This window comes from Pygocentrus nattereri, chromosome 19 (genome assembly GCF_015220715.1).
Source record: "Pygocentrus nattereri isolate fPygNat1 chromosome 19, fPygNat1.pri, whole genome shotgun sequence".
Classification (NCBI taxonomy): domain Eukaryota; kingdom Metazoa; phylum Chordata; class Actinopteri; order Characiformes; family Serrasalmidae; genus Pygocentrus; species Pygocentrus nattereri.
Window position 1 is genome coordinate 13,975,596 of NC_051229.1, and position 8,122 is coordinate 13,983,717.

At 37.7% G+C, this 8,122-nt stretch overlaps 1 long non-coding RNA gene across 1 annotated transcript; it reads right to left on the minus strand.

The window, feature by feature from the left end:
- Positions 1 to 5,727: 5,727 nt before the first annotated feature.
- On the minus strand, positions 5,728 to 7,239 carry LOC108415289. Its single transcript, XR_005129124.1, has 5 exons — positions 6,971 to 7,239; positions 6,717 to 6,760; positions 6,538 to 6,594; positions 6,005 to 6,076; positions 5,728 to 5,782 (listed from the first exon to the last, which is right to left on the minus strand). It is a non-coding gene; the product is annotated as an uncharacterized LOC108415289 (long non-coding RNA).
- Positions 7,240 to 8,122: the final 883 nt, after the last annotated feature.

An 8,122-nucleotide genomic window follows, 5' to 3' on the forward strand; every position in this document is an offset into this window, starting at 1 on the left:
TCCCTCCATCCATCCATCCATCCATCCATCCATCCATCCATCCATCCAACCAACCAAGCATCCAACCAACCAAGTATCCATCCATCCATCCATCCATCCATCCATCCATCCAAGCATCCAACCAAGTAAGCATCCATCCATCCATCCATCCATCCATCCATCCATCCATCCATCCATCCAAGCATCCAACCAATCAATTACGCATCCATCCATCCATCCATCCATCCATCCAAATAAGCATCCATCCATCCATCCATCCATCCATCCATCCATCCATCCATCCATCCAACCAACCAACCAAGTATCCATCCACCCATCTATCCATCCATTCATCCACCATCCATTAAAGTGGGTTTCTGCCTTATAGCACAGTCAATAACAGCAAGAGACGGTAAAGGTAGAGAGTAGGGGGCAGGAGTGGTGGTGAGGGGGTGGGTGTAGTGTAGAAAAAAACAACAGGAACTGCACTGCAGTCAAGCTGCTTCACTCAGAGGCAGGAAGAGTATTTTTCACTGGCGCCTCTTACAGAAACACGTACTTTTACTCAGTCATGAGTTCTTTAATTCTCTTTGTGTTGCTCCTCTGTATCTCAGGTAAGATCAGAGCTGTATTTTTCCTGTTTCTATCATTAGCCCAACGTAATGGACCCATTTTCTTCACTTTGCGATGAATAATGCATTTTTAATGAAAATAACAGGTTAATAATGGAGGGAGGAGTTTGAGTAAATTGCTTAAAAGCTTGTATTTGATCAAATCACCTCCTGCTGGGCATTTTTACACCTCTTTCTGGTGGGGTGCAGTTTGAGGGAGCCACGATTCTGTAGCAGAGAATTGAATTCAGGAAGTAATTTTTAAAAATAATTTTTCATTCACGCAGATGATGATTCTCACCTGTTGGAGTTCTTTTTTAGTATCATATCACTTTAAATGTTACAGGAAATTGCCTGTTATAAATGTGTTGCCTAGAATAACAGATAAAACCAATAGAAAAACACTTGTTATTGGCGCTGTGGATAGAGCTGCCCACCGCTCCGGGCAAGTGCTCACTGCTCCCTAGTGTGTGTGTATCTTCACTAGTGTGTGTATGTGATGTTTCACTTCACGGATGGGTTAAATGCAGAGGTGGAATTTCCCCGTTTGTGGGATTCAAAAAGTATCACTTAAACTTAAACTTCTGTACCTTCTTAAGAAACTGCAGTTATCATTTGTTCTTCATCTTGAGATATTTTGTATTTAAAAATGTAAGTGTTTATTGATTTAGTGATTCCTGTCACGATTGGCCCCTCCCAGTCCTGTCTATGTGTTCGTGTTTTGGTTTAGCCCCCTTGTCTCGTGACTCCGCCCCTAATTGTCTTCTGACTGTTTTCCACCTGTTTTCCATGTGTATTTAAGCCCTGTGTTTGCCCCTTGTCCTTGCTGGTCTTTGTTTGTTGTTTGAATCTCTGTCTGTGTTGTTGGTTGTACTGGTGTTTGTTTGATTCTGGTTTGTCTGGTCCCCGATCTATCCATGTTGGCTCATTGACCCTAGACCGTTTTGAGCGTGACCCTGGATTTGCCCATGATAAGTCGCTTATCTCAACATGTGTGTCCGCCTCCTCACTCCCCTTACAATTCAATGATTTTCTTGCTGATTTAGAATTTAAAGCTACACTATGTAAGAATTTTGTTAAATTTGAGAGATGTAGCCTTACTGAGTAAAGAGATAAAAACATGCTAATAGAAAGTCGGTGTGCTGCTGTGATTTGCTCAGTAAAGCCTGAAATAATATTTTACAAGTCAGAGATGTTGGTTTGAGTTTAGCAGAGGTTTTTTAGACCACACATCCTCATGTATTAACAACATGTGCAGACTGAAAAAAGACGGTCCGGCTCAATATTTAGATATCAGATGCATATACTGATGAAGATATGATGATCATAGTAAATAATTTACTCACATATTATTATTATTATTATTATTATTATGCAACAAAAGCAGCTAGAAGCCCATTTTTCATGTATGCAATGGAAATACTTCAAGGAACAAGCACAACCCTATCCAACCCCCATCCCATTTCAGTGTACAGTGTTGCGACTCCCATCTGTAGTTGTATCACAAAATAATCTTCTTCCTCCTATCTTTCCTCTGAAGTATCTGAAGAGCACTGTTGGCAGCAGCCAATTTCTCTCTCTCTCTCTCTCTCTCTCTCTCTCTCTCTCTCTCTGTGTGTGTATATATATATATATATATATATATATATATATATATATATATATATATATATATATATTTATTACACAGACAGATATGATAATGTTATATTTATATATATTACATGTATTATTATTATTATTACTATTTCATATGGTGTGACTGATTGCTTTCAGAATCTATTAACTTTTCATTTCTTTATTCCTTTCTCTACAGAGGAAACTACATGTTCTGGCACTGAGAAACCCAAGTGAGTAGAAAACCATATTAAAAATACTGAAGAGAATGAGTCACTATTGGTCAGTACTTATGGTGCATTTTTTACATATTAATTGCCACATCAATACTAAGCAGACTCGTGCTGTTAAAATACATCACAATATTTATCTAACTTTTATCAAAGATTCTAAAATTATCACAATATTGTATTTAGAAAAAAATGCTACCACATCATAAAAGTTAAGATACAACATGATATAACAAGAATTCAAATTTTTAACAGTGAGCTATGACGCGTTTGGAAAACCCTTCATTTATTGCTGACTGTTACTGACTGATAGGCCCTGCTTATTCTCTGCAGATAGACTGAATGTTATAATAATTTACATGCAGATATGAAAGCATCACAGACTATAATGCATTTGTAAGGGATCAGTCTGTCGCCACCACCTGCCAGCAAAGAGCACACTATTGTAGCTTCTGCTTCGGCCTTTTCTGCTATTTTCTCACTCCCAGTCTTATGAGTGTAAGTCCTCTTGCTGTCTGAACCCCCCAGTGATGCAGTGATAACACATTATAGAATCTGTTATCACCACCACAAAATATAAACTGACAGTCTGAAACCTCAGTTTGTGAATTTATACAGGTGGTGATTTATTCCTGCTTTGTTTTGTGTTTCAGAGAGTCACAGCAGTTCTGTCTTTCACACAACGAATGAATGATTCCACAAACGCTGAGATCCTGGAGGTGTCGATAATTAAGAAGCTACAACACTGCAGCTTTTGCATCTGAGCTTCTGTTGTGGGCAACAGGTTCATCAGCAATGTCAGTTTAGAACGTATTTCTACATCTTCTTGCTTCATGAGCTCCTGTTTTGACTGCTGTTTCTGCTTTTATTGGTCTCTGTGAACAAACTCCAACCCAGACTACACACTAAAAGCCAGTAGAGTCTCACTTAAACCCAGCAATCAGTTCACATCACCACTATTCTCTATTAACTGCAACGGTTCCTCTCATCCCAAATTTAATATATAAACCTAATTCCAGAACTTGTTGGGACCGTATGTGAAATGGCAATAAAACAGAGCAGTGATGATCTTATGATCCTCACTTTTGTTTGTCATTCTTGTTGGGAAACTGTAAACTTCAATCAGACAGAAATCATTTCTTCAGAAATGTTCAAGTTTTGTATGTAAAATGGAAGTGATGTACTAATGTGGAGCTATAATAAAGATTAGTGTACGTTTCAGGAGGCTCATTTCTCATGTGTGTGCGCTCAGTTTTGTATGTAAACCTCACATACTCACGGTTTCTCATGGTTACTCATGGTATGCGCATGATTTACAACTTACATGCAGAACTATAATGCATATGCAGAAACCCCCAGTGGTAGAAAAGTGAATTCACTAGTAAAACCATCATGAGATGCACAAACTCTCATTGATTATCAGCTACTTCAGACTCAAATTTTCACAGCTGATGTTCAGTGTAAACTTGAAAAATGTTTTAGACCTAGAAGTAAATGTGAAACATCCTTGTAGACTTTATAACCTAAGATTGAAAATCTGCGCAATGAAGTGAAATTGTAATTATTTAAACTTCATATTTAATTTCTAAGGTAAAATAAACAGCTGGATTTTAATCAATCAGAACAAATTTTACATATAACACATCAGCTTTTTAAATGCTTTATAGGCTACTGAGAAATCTGTTAATCATATATCCACTCCAAACATGTAATGTCATAACAAATATCTAAACAAAACACTTATGACAGAAAAAAGAGCAATGAGCCAAGACATATTTGTTGCCCAAATTTTGCTTCTTTCATTTAGCACTGGATCTATGCGGCTAACATTGCTAACAAACACTAAAAGACAGTAGTGATTTTATATAAATGAGTGTCAATCTTGAGTTTTTGACCTGAAGATTAAGTTTAACAATTGAAACAAAATGACTAACGTAGCGTCCGGTGTACAAAGAGGAGCTCGACTTTGTAGGTTATTCAGAATTCAGCACAACACCTGTAAAGTGGAGGTCTACAGCATTCAGCTACAGTCATTCTGTGTCCTAAACCACATCATCAAGTCTTTACAACTTTAATGAAGACCTAGATGTGGTTTGAAGGGTTTGAGAGACATGTTATGGATGTATTTATGGAAAAGATTTGGGTGACCTATTGACTTTTAGTGTTTGGTTGGGATAGTGTAGCGGTTAACACCTCTGCCTTCTACACTGTAGACTGGGGTTCAATCCCCACCTGGGCAAACACCCTACACTATACCAATAAGAGTCCTTGGGCAAGACTCCTAACACCGCCTTGGCCTATCTGTGTAAAATTATCAAATTGTAAGTCGCTCTGCATAAGAGCGTCAGCCAAATGCCATAAATGTAAATGTTTGTTAGCAATATTAACCTTGTAGCTCCTGAGCTAAACTAAAGAAACAGTATTTGGACACAAAACTTGTCGACGACATTTTTCAGCAATCCATTCCTTTAACTTTACATTTGTATAAGCAGTGTAGCTGCAGGTAATTCTAAAGGGCTTTTTACAGATAGAAAGTGTGAATCAAGAGGAAGTAAAAACCTTAAGCTAAAGTCTTAGAACAAAACCATTTTCATCATAATTATATGATATATAGTACAAATTCATTGTAAGATGTCTTGCATTGCAGTATCTTCATTGTAAGAGACCTGGCCAGAAACCCCCTCCTTACACCTGAAATCAGAACACACAAAAGAAAAAAAACAAATCAAATGTACACAATTTTCACCTGACCCCAAAAGTGCTTAAAGGCAAAAATGTGTTTGGTGTCTGAGGTTTGCTTCTTAATTTTCAAGTTTAATGATTTTTAACTGCATATTTAAAACATTCCTCTTTTCATCTGCTCATGACTGAGCTCTAAACATCTATTTTTACTGCACATTAGCCTTAATAAGATCATTTCAAAAACATTTAAGCCTTTTCATATTAACTTTGTTAAAAGTTATATTCTTATTTTTATGTACTTTGTACTTCCTTTTAATTCCCCATTTAATGATTTTAAGCAACTTTGTATTTTTATTGATTTCCACTCTTAAGCACTTAAGCACTAAGCAATAAGTATATTGAATTGCCTTTGTGTATGAAATGTGCTTATATAAATAAGCTTGTCTTGTCTTGCCTTGCTCATGTCACCCAAGTAGTTTTTGGGACACCAAACACTGATTGGCCAATCAACAACATTTGGGGTATCATTGATTTTTCAGTGAACTATTCATTTGAATAACAGTCCATTATAGACCATTTCACAGATGTATTTTGCTCTCTAACCTCTCACTCCAAAACCACAGAGCTGTAGATCACTTCATCATCTCTGACTGCCTGAGAGAGCTGGAAAATAGGAGAGGATTAGAAATAATGGAGGATCTCTCACTCCTACCACCCTGAGTGCTCTTTCACCAGCTAAACTAAATGCTTAATAAGGTTGAGGTCAAAGCTACATTTTTCTCATAATCACTTACAGCTTTCAACCAGCTAATGTCCACTCAACTTACTGTGAAGTGGTCAAAACAGTGAACTGCTACTGGTGAAAAAGGCTGTATTTTTACTTACAGTTTTCTTTTTGGTTGTTGTGGTTACGCTGCTGTAGATGACGTCATTTTCACGATCCAATGCAGATGAAGACTGTGGACACAATATACTCAGTAACTTAATCTCTTAATGTTTCAGTAATCAAATACCGTTTGCATGCAGCTGTAGTTTAGGCAGTGCAATGCGTTTAATAAAAGCATGTGTCCGATCACCGCAGAGACTATTTCTGCCCAATGAAGACGACATAAGTGGGGTATAATCTGACAGCTGAGATGTACAAAGAAGAGGAACAACACCTAAACCTAATCATCATAGGCTAATTACTGCCATAGCAGGCGAGAAAATGTTTATGGACCATTTATGTTTTACCTTTGATGCCAAAGGCCATTGTAGCTTTTGTGCTAAAAAATGTGGCTATGAAAATGAGTAGAAGAAGAGGAAAACAAATAAATTTAATAAATATCAATTCAGCATTTGATTGAGAGGCTTGTGATCAATGCCTACCCATGTCTACACCCCTGATATTGACTTGTGTGTGAAAAATAAAGCCTTACCTTTTTATTTTTAAAAGTCACAGCACTGTATATCACTGGGCTTTCAGTCGTAGATGCCTGCTTTACACAAACAAATGTGATTTTACACAAAACTAGTTCATCAAAAAGGAACCATAAAAGTATTATATTCATTTTCTACTGCAGCACAAGCAAAACTGCACCAGGACCACAATACTGACTGTGTGTACTGCAGTGTTACTGACCCTCCGTGTTTGATTTCCATCTGTGACAGTGAGATATTAATGAATTAATAAATATTAATGAATTAGTTGTCTTATTGTACTTATGTAGTAAGACAACATTCATGATCCACAGCATAACACAATAGCAACAGTTGTTATTAGTTGTTAATACTGTCCTTCATAATAGCAAACATTTTAAAAGCATGCTAATAAAAAGACCTGTATGAAAATAGGAGATGGTGAATACTTACTACACTTTTTTGTCAAGATCCAGGTTATAATGGTGGCCAATATCAGCAGCAGCCCTAAGCCTACAGCCAGTAGAACCCAGATGAGCATGGTATTTCTATTGCTGCAATGAATGATGATATTTTTCCTTGAAAACCTTACATTTAACCTAAGACTTTTAAAGTACACATGCTGTCAAATAAAATGTTTTAGTATCTAAAGTACAGAATGAATAAAAGTTCAGCCCATCAGTATTTCACCATCATTCATCATGTGTGAATTACTTCTATTGCTTTCTTTCACTCGAGTCACTAACATTCTCATAAGTTGTTAATGCAGACGAGTCAGCTGTTCTGCAGACATAAAAACTAATAATAATAATAACATACGACAAGAGCAGGTGTCTACAAACTTTGGGACATACTGTGTAGCATATATGTCAATTAGGATTACTTACATTTGCTGTGTTCACTAAAGAGAGACACATCCGGGTCCATGTACTTTGAATTTTCTTTCAATCTTCTTCTCCTTCTTCTTCTTCTTTTGGCTGCTCCCTTTAGGGGTCGGCACAGCGGATCATCTGCTTCCATCTTGCCCTATCCACTGCCTCCTCTACTTTTACACCAACCATCTCCATGTCCACCTTCACTACATCCATAAACCTTCTCTGAGGTCTACCTCTTCTCCTTCTGCCCGGCAGCTCCATCTCCAACATTCTTTGCCCAATATATCCACTATTCCTCCTCAACACATGTCCAAACCATCTCAACCTGGCCTCTCTGGCTTTATCTCCAAACTGCTCCACCTTCACTGTCCCTCTGATCTGCTCATTTCTAATCTTGTCCATCCTTGTCACTCCCAACGAAAATCTCAGCATCTTCATCTCCGCCACCTCCAGCTCAGCCTCCTGTCTTTTAGACAGAGCCACAGTCTCCAAGCCATACATCATAGCAGGACACACTACTGTCTTCTAAACCTTCCCTTTCACTCTTGCTGCTATCCTTCTGTCACACATCAGCCCTGACATCCGTCTCCAACCACTCCATCCTGCCTGCACCCTCGTCTTCACCTCTTTTCTACACTGTCCATTGCTCTGGATGGTTGACCCAAGATATTTGAAGTCATTAATGTGTTTTATTAGTATTTATTAAAGCACACCTGTTTTTTTCAGTGTG